The following is a 13,783-nucleotide window of genomic DNA, read 5'->3' on the forward strand; positions in this document are numbered from 1 at the left end:
GTTTCTGCTGGGCAAGCGCGTAACTGCTTTGGGGCAGACCGGGAGACCTACGCTCACTGACTGATAGCATGGACTGTAGCGCTGAAGTGTCTTTCCAGAACGGTAACCGTATCCCCAGTGAGACAGCACTGAGAGCATGGTTCAGCAGGCCCGCAAACAACTGAAAAGAATGCCTCTCCTTTGGTGCAGCTCAGGAGTACACGTTCAGCAAAGGTCTCCATAACAAGCCGGCAAACCACATTTCGTCCTCCTCCTCCTCAACAACACACTACATGTCCTCCTCCTCCTCAACAACAACAACGAACTTGTAAAATACACATTTTCTTTAAAGAAAACAAAACACACAGATGACAGTCTGATTTCCCATCAGCTACACAGCCAACAGTATCTGAGGTTGAAAGACCTCCCTGGTGCAGAGGAGCCCAGAAGCCAAGCATCGAGAGAGAAGAAACGAGTGCTTCAGAGAATGCAAAGCGGGGCCAAGCGGGCTCGTCCGGGAGTTGAACCCGGGACCTCTCACACCCTAAGCGAGAATCATACCCCTAGACCAACGAGCCAAGTTAACGGAGCGTGTCGCAGTTTCTGCTGGGCAAGCGCGTAACTGCTTTGGGGCAGACCGGGAGACCTACGCTCACTGACTGATAGCATGGACTGTAGCGCTGACGTGTCTTTCCAGAATGGTAACGCCATCCCCAGTGAGACAGCACTGAGAGCATGGTTCAGCAGGCCCGCAAACAACTGAAAAGAATGCCTCTCCTTTGGTGCAGCTCAGGAGTACACGTTCAGCAAAGGTCTCCATAACAAGCCGGCAAACCACATTTCGTCCTCCTCCTCCTCAACAACACACTACATGTCCTCCTCCTCCTCAACAACAACAACGAACTTGTAAAATACACATTTTCTTTAAAGAAAACAAAACACACAGATGACAATCTGATTTCCCATCAGCTACACAGCCAACAGTATCTGAGGTTGAAAGACCTCCCTGGTGCAGAGGAGCCCAGAAGCCAAGCATCGAGAGAGAACAAACAAATGCATCAGAGAATGCAAAGCAGGGCCAAGCGGGCTCGTCTAGGAGTTGAACCCAGAGCCTCTCACACCCTCAGCAAGAATCATACCCCTAGACCAACGAGCCAAGTTAACGGAGGGTGTCGCAGTTTCTGCTGGGCAAGCGCGTAACTGCTTTGGGGCAGACCGGGAGACCTACGCTCACTGACTGATAGCATGGACTGTAGCGCTGAAGTGTCTTTCCAGAACGGTAACCGTATCCCCAGTGAGACAGCACTGAGAGCATGGTTCAGCAGGCCCGCAAACAACTGAAAAGAATGCCTCTCCTTTGGTGCAGCTCAGGAGTACACGTTCAGCAAAGGTCTCCATAACAAGCCGGCAAACCACATTTCGTCCTCCTCCTCCTCAACAACAACAACGAACTTGTAAAATACACATTTTCTTTAAAGAAAACAAAACACACAAATGACAGTCTGATTTCCCATCAGCTACACAGCCAACAGTATCTGAGGTTGAAAGACCTCCCTGGTGCAGAGGAGCCCAGAAGCCAAGCATCGAGAGAGAACAAACGAATGCTTCAGAGAATGCAAAGCGGGGCCAAGCGGGCTCGTCTAGGAGTTGAACCCAGGGCCTCTCACACCCTCAGCAAGAATCATACCCCTAGACCAACGAGCCAAGTTAACGGAGGGTGTCGCAGTTTCTGCTGGGCAAGCGCGTAACTGCTTTGGGGCAGACCGGGAGACCTACGCTCACTGACTGATAGCATGGACTGTAGCGCTGAAGTGTCTTTCCAGAACGGTAACCGTATCCCCAGTGAGACAGCACTGAGAGCATGGTTCAGCAGGCCCGCAAACAACTGAAAAGAATGCCTCTCCTTTGGTGCAGCTCAGGAGTACACGTTCAGCAAAGGTCTCCATAACAAGCCGGCAAACCACATTTCGTCCTCCTCCTCCTCAACAACACACTACATGTCCTCCTCCTCCTCAACAACAACAACGAACTTGTAAAATACACATTTTCTTTAAAGAAAACAAAACACACAAATGACAGTCTGATTTCCCATCAGCTACACAGCCAACAGTATCTGAGGTTGAAAGACCTCCCTGGTGCAGAGGAGCCCAGAAGCCAAGCATCGAGAGAGAACAAACGAATGCTTCAGAGAATGCAAAGCGGGGCCAAGCGGGCTCGTCCAGGAGCTGAAGCTGGGACCTCTCGCACCCTAAGCGAGAATCATACCCCTAGACCAACGAGCCAAGTTAACAGAGCGTGTCGCAGTTTCTGCTGGGCAAGCGCGTAACTGCTTTGGGGCAGACCGGGAGACCTACGCTCACTGACTGATAGCATGGACTGTAGCACTGACGTGTCTTTCCAGAATGGTAACGCTATCCCCAGTGAGACAGCACTGAGAGCATGGTTCAGCAGGCCCGCAAACAACTGAAAAGAATGCCTCTCCTTTGGTGCAGCTCAGGAGTACACGTTCAGCAAAGGTCTCCATAACAAGCCGGCAAACCACATTTCGTCCTCCTCCTCCTCAACAACACACTACATGTCCTCCTCCTCCTCCTCAACAACAACAACAACGAACTTGTAAAAAACACATTTTCTTTAAAGAAAACAAAACACACAGATGACAGTCTGATTTCCCATCAGTTATACAGGCAACAGTATCTGAGGTCGATAGCCCTCCCTTGTGCAGAGGAGCCCAGAAGCCAGCCTTCAAGAGCAAATGAACAAACACTTCGGTGACTGCAAAGTGGGGCCAAGTGGGCTCGTCCTGGAGTTGAACCCAGGGCCTCTCACACCCTCAGCAAGAATCATACCCCTAGACCAACGAGCCAAGTTAACGGAGGGTGTCGCAGTTTCTGCTGGGCAAGCGCGTAACTGCTTTGGGGCAGACCGGGAGACCTACGCTCACTGACTGATAGCATGGACTGTAGCGCTGAAGTGTCTTTCCAGAACGGTAACCGTATCCCCAGTGAGACAGCACTGAGAGCATGGTTCAGCAGGCCCGCAAACAACTGAAAAGAATGTCTCTCCTTTGGTGCAGCTCAGGAGTACACGTTCAGCAAAGGTCTCCATAACAAGCCGGCAAACCACATTTCGTCCTCCTCCTCAACAACAACACACTACATGTCCTCCTCCTCCTCAACAACAACAACGAACTTGTAAAATACAAATTTTCTTTAAAGAAAACAAAACACACAGATGACAGTCTGATTTCCCATCAGCTACACAGCCAACAGTATCTGAGGTTGAACGACCTCCCTCTTGCAGAGGAGCCCAGAAGCCAAGCATCGAGAGAGAAGAAACGATTGCTTCAGAGAATGCAAAGCGGGGCCAAGCGGGCTCGTCGAGGAGTTGAACCCGAGACCTCTCGCACCCTAAGCGAGAATCATACCCCTAGACCAACGAGCCAAGTTAACGGAGTGTGTCGCAGTTTCTGCTGGGCAAGCGCGTAACTGCTTTGGGGCAGACCGGGAGACCTACGCTCACTGACTGATAGCATGGACTGTAGCGCTGACGTGTCTTTCCAGAACGGTAACCGTATCCCCAGTGAGACAGCACTGAGAGCATGGTTCAGCAGGCCCGCAAACATCTGAAAAGAATGCCTCTCCTTTGGTGCAGCTCAGGAGTACACGTTCAGCAAAGGTCTCCATAACAAGCCGGCAAACCACATTTCGTCCTCCTCCTCCTCAACAACACACTACATGTCCTCCTCCTCCTCCTCAACAACAACAACAACAACGAACTTGTAAAAAACACATTTTCTTTAAAGAAAACAAAACACACAGATGACAGTCTGATTTCCCATCAGCTATACAGGCAACAGTATCTGAGGTCGATAGCCCTCCCTTGTGCAGAGGAGCCCAGAAGCCAGCCTTCAAGAGCAAACGAACACTTCAGTGACTGCAAAGTGGGGCCAAGCGGGCTCGTCCGGGAGTTGAACCCGGGACCTCTCGCACCCTAAGCAAGAATCATACCCCTAGACCAACGAGCCAAGTTAACGGAGGGTGTCGCAGTTTCTGCTGGGCAAGCGCGTAACTGCTTTGGGGCAGACCGGGAGACCTACGCTCACTGACTGATAGCATGGACTGTAGCGCTGACGTGTCTTTCCAGAATGGTAACGCCATCCCCAGTGAGACAGCACTGAGAGCATGGTTCAGCAGGCCCGCAAACAACTGAAAAGAATGCCTCTCCTTTGGTGCAGCTCAGGAGTACACGTTCAGCAAAGGTCTCCATAACAAGACGGCAAACCACATTTCGTCCTCCTCCTCCTCAACAACACACTACATGTCCTCCTCCTCCTCCTCAACAACAACAACAACAACGAACTTGTAAAAAACACATTTTCTTTAAAGAAAACAAAACACACAGATGACAGTCTGATTTCCCATCAGCTATACAGGCAACAGTATCTGAGGTCGATAGCCCTCCCTTGTGCAGAGGAGCCCAGAAGCCAGCCTTCAAGAGCAAACGAACAAACACTTCGGTGACTGCAAAGTGGGGCCAAGTGGGCTCGTCCTGGAGTTGAACCCAGGGCCTCTCACACCCTAAGCGAGAATCATACCCCTAGACCAACGAGCCAAGTTAACGGAGGGTGTCGCAGTTTCTGCTAGGCAAGCGCGTAACTGCTTTGGGGCAGACCGGGAGACCTACGCTCACTGACTGATAGCATGGACTGTAGCGCTGACGTGTCTTTCCAGAATGGTAACGCCATCCCCAGTGAGACAGCACTGAGAGCATGGTTCAGCAGGCCCGCAAACAACTGAAAAGAATGCCTCTCCTTTGGTGCAGCTCAGGAGTACACGTTCAGCAAAGGTCTCCATAACAAGCCGGCAAACCACATTTCGTCCTCCTCCTCCTCAACAACACACTACATGTCCTCCTCCTCCTCCTCAACAACAACAACAACAACGAACTTGTAAAAAACACATTTTCTTTAAAGAACACAAAACACACAGATGACAGTCTGATTTCCCATCAGCTATACAGGCAACAGTATCTGAGGTCGATAGCCCTCCCTTGTGCAGAGGAGCCCAGAAGCCAGCCTTCAAGAGCAAACGAACAAACACTTCGGTGACTGCAAAGTGGGGCCAAGTGGGCTCGTCCTGGAGTTGAACCCAGGGCCTCTCACACCCTAAGCGAGAATCATACCCCTAGACCAACGAGCCAAGTTAACGGAGGGTGTTGCAGTTTCTGCTGGGCAAGCGCGTAACTGCTTTGGGGCAGACCGGGAGACCTACGCTCACTGACTGATAGCATGGACTGTAGCGCTGACGTGTCTTTCCAGAATGGTAACGCCATCCCCAGTGAGACAGCACTGAGAGCATGGTTCAGCAGGCCCGCAAACAACTGAAAAGAATGCCTCTCCTTTGGTGCAGCTCAGGAGTACACGTTCAGCAAAGGTCTCCATAACAAGCCGGCAAACCACATTTCGTCCTCCTCCTCCTCAACAACACACTACATGTCCTCCTCCTCCTCAACAACAACAACGAACTTGTAAAATACACATTTTCTTTAAAGAAAACAAAACACACAAATGACAGTCCGATTTCCCATCAGCTACACAGCCAACAGTATCTGAGGTTGAAAGACCTCCCTGGTGCAGAGGAGCCCAGAAGCCAAGCATCGAGAGAGAAGAAACGATTGCTTCAGAGAATGCAAAGCGGGGCCAAGCGGGCTCGTCCAGGAGTTGAACCCGAGACCTCTCGCACCCTAAGCGAGAATCATACCCCTAGACCAACGAGCCAAGTTAACGGAGTGTGTCGCAGTTTCTGCTGGGCAAGCGCGTAACTGCTTTGGGGCAGACCGGGAGACCTACGCTCACTGACTGATAGCATGGACTGTAGCGCTGACGTGTCTTTCCAGAACGGTAACCGTATCCCCAGTGAAACAGCACTGAGAGCATGGTTCAGCAGGCCCGCAAACAACTGAAAAGAATGCCTCTCCTTTGGTGCAGCTCAGGAGTACACGTTCAGCAAAGGTCTCCATAACAAGCCGGCAAACCACATTTCGTCCTCCTCCTCCTCAACAACACACTACATGTCCTCCTCCTCCTCCTCAACAACAACAACAACAACGAACTTGTAAAAAACACATTTTCTTTAAAGAAAACAAAACACACAGATGACAGTCTGATTTCCCATCAGCTATACAGGCAACAGTATCTGAGGTCGATAGCCCTCCCTTGTGCAGAGGAGCCCAGAAGCCAGCCTTCAAGAGCAAACGAACACTTCGGTGACTGCAAAGTGGGGCCAAGCGGGCTCGTCCGGGAGTTGAACCCGGGACCTCTCGCACCCTAAGCAAGAATCATACCCCTAGACCAACGAGCCAAGTTAACGGAGGGTGTCGCAGTTTCTGCTGGGCAAGCGCGTAACTGCTTTGGGGCAGACCGGGAGACCTACGCTCACTGACTGATAGCATGGACTGTAGCGCTGACGTGTCTTTCCAGAATGGTAACGCCATCCCCAGTGAGACAGCACTGAGAGCATGGTTCAGCAGGCCCGCAAACAACTGAAAAGAATGCCTCTCCTTTGGTGCAGCTCAGGAGTACACGTTCAGCAAAGGTCTCCATAACAAGACGGCAAACCACATTTCGTCCTCCTCCTCCTCAACAACACACTACATGTCCTCCTCCTCCTCCTCAACAACAACAACAACAACGAACTTGTAAAAAACACATTTTCTTTAAAGAAAACAAAACACACAGATGACAGTCTGATTTCCCATCAGCTATACAGGCAACAGTATCTGAGGTCGATAGCCCTCCCTTGTGCAGAGGAGCCCAGAAGCCAGCCTTCAAGAGCAAACGAACAAACACTTCGGTGACTGCAAAGTGGGGCCAAGTGGGCTCGTCCTGGAGTTGAACCCAGGGCCTCTCACACCCTAAGCGAGAATCATACCCCTAGACCAACGAGCCAAGTTAACGGAGGGTGTCGCAGTTTCTGCTAGGCAAGCGCGTAACTGCTTTGGGGCAGACCGGGAGACCTACGCTCACTGACTGATAGCATGGACTGTAGCGCTGACGTGTCTTTCCAGAATGGTAACGCCATCCCCAGTGAGACAGCACTGAGAGCATGGTTCAGCAGGCCCGCAAACAACTGAAAAGAATGCCTCTCCTTTGGTGCAGCTCAGGAGTACACGTTCAGCAAAGGTCTCCATAACAAGCCGGCAAACCACATTTCGTCCTCCTCCTCCTCAACAACACACTACATGTCCTCCTCCTCCTCCTCAACAACAACAACAACAACAACGAACTTGTAAAAAACACATTTTCTTTAAAGAACACAAAACACACAGATGACAGTCTGATTTCCCATCAGCTATACAGGCAACAGTATCTGAGGTCGATAGCCCACCCTTGTGCAGAGGAGCCCAGAAGCCAGCCTTCAAGAGCAAACGAACAAACACTTCGGTGACTGCAAAGTGGGGCCAAGTGGGCTCGTCCTGGAGTTGAACCCAGGGCCTCTCACACCCTAAGCGAGAATCATACCCCTAGACCAACGAGCCAAGTTAACGGAGGGTGTCGCAGTTTCTGCTGGGCAAGCGCGTAACTGCTTTGGGGCAGACCGGGAGACCTACGCTCACTGACTGATAGCATGGACTGTAGCGCTGACGTGTCATTCCAGAATGGTAACGCCATCCCCAGTGAGACAGCACTGAGAGCATGGTTCAGCAGGCCCGCAAACAACTGAAAAGAATGCCTCTCCTTTGGTGCAGCTCAGGAGTACACGTTCAGCAAAGGTCTCCATAACAAGCCGGCAAACCACATTTCGTCCTCCTCCTCCTCAACAACACACTACATGTCCTCCTCCTCCTCCTCAACAACAACAACAACAACGAACTTGTAAAAAACACATTTTCTTTAAAGAACACAAAACACACAGATGACAGTCTGATTTCCCATCAGCTATACAGGCAACAGTATCTGAGGTTGAAAGACCTCCCTGGTGCAGAGGAGCCCAGAAGCCAAGCATCGAGAGAGAAGAAACAAGTGCTTCGGTGACTGCAAAGTGGGGCCAAGTGGGCTCGTCCGGGAGTTGAACCCGGGACCTCTCGCACCCTAAGCGAGAATCATACCCCTAGACCAACGAGCCAAGTTAACGGAGGGTGTCGCAGTTTCTGCTGGGCAAGCGCGTAACTGCTTTGGGGCAGACCGGGAGACCTACGCTCACTGACTGATAGCATGGACTGTAGCGCTGACGTGTCTTTCCAGAATGGTAACGCCATCCCCAGTGAGACAGCACTGAGAGCATGGTTCAGCAGGCCCGCAAACAACTGAAAAGAATGCCTCTCCTTTGGTGCAGCTCAGGAGTACACGTTCAGCAAAGGTCTCCATAACAAGCCGGCAAACCACATTTCGTCCTCCTCCTCCTCAACAACACACTACATGTCCTCCTCCTCAACAACAACAACGAACTTGTAAAATACACATTTTCTTTAAAGAAAACGAAACACACAGATGACAGTCTGATTTCCCATCAGCTACACAGCCAACAGTATCTGAGGTTGAAAGACCTCCCTGGTGCAGAGGAGCCCAGAAGCCAAGCATCGAGAGAGAAGAAACAAGTGCTTCGGTGACTGCAAAGCAGGGCCAAGCGGGCTCGTCCGGGAGTTGAACCCGGGACCTCTCGCACCCTAAGCGAGAATCATACCCCTAGACCAACGAGCCAAGTTAACGGAGCGTGTCGCAGTTTCTGCTGGGCAAGCGCGTAACTGCTTTGGGGCAGACCGGGAGACCTACGCTCACTGACTGATAGCATGGACTGTAGTGCTGACGTGTCTTTCCAGAATGGTAACGCCATCCCCAGTGAGACAGCACTGAGAGCATGGTTCAGCAGGCCCGCAAACAACTGAAAAGAATGCCTCTCCTTTGGTGCAGCTCAGGAGTACACGTTCAGCAAAGGTCTCCATAACAAGCCGGCAAACCACATTTCGTCCTCCTCCTCCTCAACAACACACTACATGTCCTCCTCCTCCTCCTCAACAACAACAACAACAACGAACTTGTAAAAAACACATTTTCTTTAAAGAAAACAAAACACACAGATGACAGTCTGATTTCCCATCAGCTATACAGGCAACAGTATCTGAGGTCGATAGCCCTCCCTTGTGCAGAGGAGCCCAGAAGCCAGCCTTCAAGAGCAAACGAACAAACACTTCGGTGACTGCAAAGTGAGGCCAAGTGGGCTCGTCCTGGAGTTGAACCCAGGGCCTCTCACACCCTCAGCAAGAATCATACCCCTAGACCAACGAGCCAAGTTAATGGAGGGTGTCGCAGTTTCTGCTGGGCAAGCGCGTAACTGCTTTGGGGCAGACCGGGAGACCTACGCTCACTGACTGATAGCATGGACTGTAGCACTGACGTGTCTTTCCAGAATGGTAACGCCATCCCCAGTGAGACAGCACTGAGAGCATGGTTCAGCAGGCCCGCAAACAACTGAAAAGAATGCCTCTCCTTTGGTGCAGCTCAGGAGTACACGTTCAGCAAAGGTCTCCATAACAAGCCGGCAAACCACATTTCGTCCTCCTCCTCCTCAACAACACACTACATGTCCTCCTCCTCAACAACAACAACGAACTTGTAAAATACACATTTTCTTTAAAGAAAACAAAACACACAGATGACAGTCTGATTTCCCATCAGCTACACAGCCAACAGTATCTGAGGTTGAAAGACCTCCCTGGTGCAGAGGAGCCCAGAAGCCAAGCATCGAGAGAGAAGAAACAAGTGCTTCGGTGACTGCAAAGCAGGGCCAAGCGGGCTCGTCCGGGAGTTGAACCCGGGACCTCTCGCACCCTAAGCGAGAATCATACCTCTAGATCAACGAGCCAAGTTAACGGAGGGTGTCGCAGTTTCTGCTGGGCAAGCGCGTAACTGCTTTGGGGCAGACCGGGAGACCTACGCTCACTGACTGATAGCATGGACTGTAGCGCTGACGTGTCTTTCCAGAATGGTAACGCCATCCCCAGTGAGACAGCACTGAGAGCATGGTTCAGCAGGCCCGCAAACAACTGAAAAGAATGCCTCTCCTTTGGTGCAGCTCAGGAGTACACGTTCAGCAAAGGTCTCCATAACAAGACGGCAAACCACATTTCGTCCTCCTCCTCCTCAACAACACACTACATGTCCTCCTCCTCCTCCTCAACAACAACAACAACAACGAACTTGTAAAAAACACATTTTCTTTAAAGAAAACAAAACACACAGATGACAGTCTGATTTCCCATCAGCTATACAGGCAACAGTATCTGAGGTCGATAGCCCTCCCTTGTGCAGAGGAGCCCAGAAGCCAGCCTTCAAGAGCAAACGAACAAACACTTCGGTGACTGCAAAGTGGGGCCAAGTGGGCTCGTCCTGGAGTTGAACCCAGGGCCTCTCACACCCTAAGCGAGAATCATACCCCTAGACCAACGAGCCAAGTTAACGGAGGGTGTCGCAGTTTCTGCTAGGCAAGCGCGTAACTGCTTTGGGGCAGACCGGGAGACCTACGCTCACTGACTGATAGCATGGACTGTAGCGCTGACGTGTCTTTCCAGAATGGTAACGCCATCCCCAGTGAGACAGCACTGAGAGCATGGTTCAGCAGGCCCGCAAACAACTGAAAAGAATGCCTCTCCTTTGGTGCAGCTCAGGAGTACACGTTCAGCAAAGGTCTCCATAACAAGCCGGCAAACCACATTTCGTCCTCCTCCTCCTCAACAACACACTACATGTCCTCCTCCTCCTCCTCAACAACAACAACAACAACGAACTTGTAAAAAACACATTTTCTTTAAAGAACACAAAACACACAGATGACAGTCTGATTTCCCATCAGCTATACAGGCAACAGTATCTGAGGTCGATAGCCCTCCCTTGTGCAGAGGAGCCCAGAAGCCAGCCTTCAAGAGCAAACGAACAAACACTTCGGTGACTGCAAAGTGGGGCCAAGTGGGCTCGTCCTGGAGTTGAACCCAGGGCCTCTCACACCCTAAGCGAGAATCATACCCCTAGACCAACGAGCCAAGTTAACGGAGGGTGTCGCAGTTTCTGCTGGGCAAGCGCGTAACTGCTTTGGGGCAGACCGGGAGACCTACGCTCACTGACTGATAGCATGGACTGTAGCGCTGACGTGTCATTCCAGAATGGTAACGCCATCCCCAGTGAGACAGCACTGAGAGCATGGTTCAGCAGGCCCGCAAACAACTGAAAAGAATGCCTCTCCTTTGGTGCAGCTCAGGAGTACACGTTCAGCAAAGGTCTCCATAACAAGCCGGCAAACCACATTTCGTCCTCCTCCTCCTCAACAACACACTACATGTCCTCCTCCTCCTCCTCAACAACAACAACAACAACGAACTTGTAAAAAACACATTTTCTTTAAAGAACACAAAACACACAGATGACAGTCTGATTTCCCATCAGCTATACAGGCAACAGTATCTGAGGTTGAAAGACCTCCCTGGTGCAGAGGAGCCCAGAAGCCAAGCATCGAGAGAGAAGAAACAAGTGCTTCGGTGACTGCAAAGTGGGGCCAAGTGGGCTCGTCCGGGAGTTGAACCCGGGACCTCTCGCACCCTAAGCGAGAATCATACCCCTAGACCAACGAGCCAAGTTAACGGAGGGTGTCGCAGTTTCTGCTGGGCAAGCGCGTAACTGCTTTGGGGCAGACCGGGAGACCTACGCTCACTGACTGATAGCATGGACTGTAGCGCTGACGTGTCTTTCCAGAATGGTAACGCCATCCCCAGTGAGACAGCACTGAGAGCATGGTTCAGCAGGCCCGCAAACAACTGAAAAGAATGCCTCTCCTTTGGTGCAGCTCAGGAGTACACGTTCAGCAAAGGTCTCCATAACAAGCCGGCAAACCACATTTCGTCCTCCTCCTCCTCAACAACACACTACATGTCCTCCTCCTCAACAACAACAACGAACTTGTAAAATACACATTTTCTTTAAAGAAAACGAAACACACAGATGACAGTCTGATTTCCCATCAGCTATACAGGCAACAGTATCTGAGGTTGAAAGACCTCCCTGGTGCAGAGGAGCCCAGAAGCCAAGCATCGAGAGAGAAGAAACAAGTGCTTCGGTGACTGCAAAGTGGGGCCAAGTGGGCTCGTCCGGGAGTTGAACCCGGGACCTCTCGCACCCTAAGCGAGAATCATACCCCTAGACCAACGAGCCAAGTTAACGGAGGGTGTCGCAGTTTCTGCTGGGCAAGCGCGTAACTGCTTTGGGGCAGACCGGGAGACCTACGCTCACTGACTGATAGCATGGACTGTAGCGCTGACGTGTCTTTCCAGAATGGTAACGCCATCCCCAGTGAGACAGCACTGAGAGCATGGTTCAGCAGGCCCGCAAACAACTGAAAAGAATGCCTCTCCTTTGGTGCAGCTCAGGAGTACACGTTCAGCAAAGGTCTCCATAACAAGCCGGCAAACCACATTTCGTCCTCCTCCTCCTCAACAACACACTACATGTCCTCCTCCTCCTCCTCAACAACAACAACAACAACGAACTTGTAAAAAACACATTTTCTTTAAAGAAAACAAAACACACAGATGACAGTCTGATTTCCCATCAGCTATACAGGCAACAGTATCTGAGGTCGATAGCCCTCCCTTGTGCAGAGGAGCCCAGAAGCCAGCCTTCAAGAGCAAACGAACAAACACTTCGGTGACTGCAAAGTGAGGCCAAGTGGGCTCGTCCTGGAGTTGAACCCAGGGCCTCTCACACCCTCAGCAAGAATCATACCCCTAGACCAACGAGCCAAGTTAATGGAGGGTGTCGCAGTTTCTGCTGGGCAAGCGCGTAACTGCTTTGGGGCAGACCGGGAGACCTACGCTCACTGACTGATAGCATGGACTGTAGCACTGACGTGTCTTTCCAGAATGGTAACGCCATCCCCAGTGAGACAGCACTGAGAGCATGGTTCAGCAGGCCCGCAAACAACTGAAAAGAATGCCTCTCCTTTGGTGCAGCTCAGGAGTACACGTTCAGCAAAGGTCTCCATAACAAGCCGGCAAACCACATTTCGTCCTCCTCCTCCTCAACAACACACTACATGTCCTCCTCCTCCTCCTCAACAACAACAACAACAACAACAACGAACTTGTAAAAAACACATTTTCTTTAAAGAAAACAAAACACACAGATGACAGTCTGATTATCCATCAGCTATACAGCCAACAGTATCTGAGGTCGATAGCCCTCCCTTGTGCAGAGGAGCCCAGAAGCCAGCCTTCAAGAGCAAACGAACGAACACTTCGGTGACTACAAAGTGGGGCCAAGTGGGCTTGTCCTGGAGTTGAACCCAGGGCCTCTCACACCCTCAGCAAGAATCATACCCCTAGACCAACGAGCCAAGTTAACGGAGGGTGTCGCAGTTTCTGCTGGGCAAGCGCGTAACTGCTTTGGGGCAGACCGGGAGACCTACGCACACTGACTGATAGCATGGACTGTAGCGCTGAAGTGTCTTTCCAGAACGGTAACCGTATCCCCAGTGAGACAGCACTGAGAGCATGGTTCAGCAGGCCCGCAAACAACTGAAAAGAATGCCTCTCCTTTGGTGCAGCTCAGGAGTACACGTTCAGCAAAGGTCTCCATAACAAGCCGGCAAACCACATTTCGTCCTCCTCCTCCTCAACAACACACTACATGTCCTCCTCCTCCTCCTCAACAACAACAACAACAACAACGAACTTGTAAAAAACACATTTTCTTTAAAGAAAACAAAACACACAGATGACAGTCTGATTTCCCATCAGCTATACAGCCAACAGTATCTGA

At 51.1% G+C, this 13,783-nt stretch overlaps 6 non-coding genes across 6 annotated transcripts; all 6 read right to left on the reverse strand.

The window, feature by feature from the left end:
• Nucleotides 1-485: 485 nt before the first annotated feature.
• trnap-agg (transfer RNA proline (anticodon AGG)) lies at nt 486-557 on the reverse strand. Its single transcript has one exon. It is a non-coding gene; the product is annotated as a tRNA-Pro (tRNA).
• Nucleotides 558-8,033: 7,476 nt separating this feature from the next.
• On the reverse strand, nt 8,034-8,105 carry trnap-agg (transfer RNA proline (anticodon AGG)). Its single transcript has one exon. It is a non-coding gene; the product is annotated as a tRNA-Pro (tRNA).
• Nucleotides 8,106-8,608: 503 nt separating this feature from the next.
• On the reverse strand, nt 8,609-8,680 carry trnap-agg (transfer RNA proline (anticodon AGG)). Its single transcript has one exon. It is a non-coding gene; the product is annotated as a tRNA-Pro (tRNA).
• Nucleotides 8,681-9,770: 1,090 nt separating this feature from the next.
• trnap-agg (transfer RNA proline (anticodon AGG)) lies at nt 9,771-9,842 on the reverse strand. The gene has a single exon. It is a non-coding gene; the product is annotated as a tRNA-Pro (tRNA).
• Nucleotides 9,843-11,531: 1,689 nt separating this feature from the next.
• trnap-agg (transfer RNA proline (anticodon AGG)) lies at nt 11,532-11,603 on the reverse strand. Its single transcript has one exon. It is a non-coding gene; the product is annotated as a tRNA-Pro (tRNA).
• Nucleotides 11,604-12,106: 503 nt separating this feature from the next.
• trnap-agg (transfer RNA proline (anticodon AGG)) lies at nt 12,107-12,178 on the reverse strand. Its single transcript has one exon. It is a non-coding gene; the product is annotated as a tRNA-Pro (tRNA).
• Nucleotides 12,179-13,783: the final 1,605 nt, after the last annotated feature.

This window comes from Amia ocellicauda, chromosome 2 (genome assembly GCF_036373705.1).
Source record: "Amia ocellicauda isolate fAmiCal2 chromosome 2, fAmiCal2.hap1, whole genome shotgun sequence".
Taxonomy (NCBI): domain Eukaryota; kingdom Metazoa; phylum Chordata; class Actinopteri; order Amiiformes; family Amiidae; genus Amia; species Amia ocellicauda.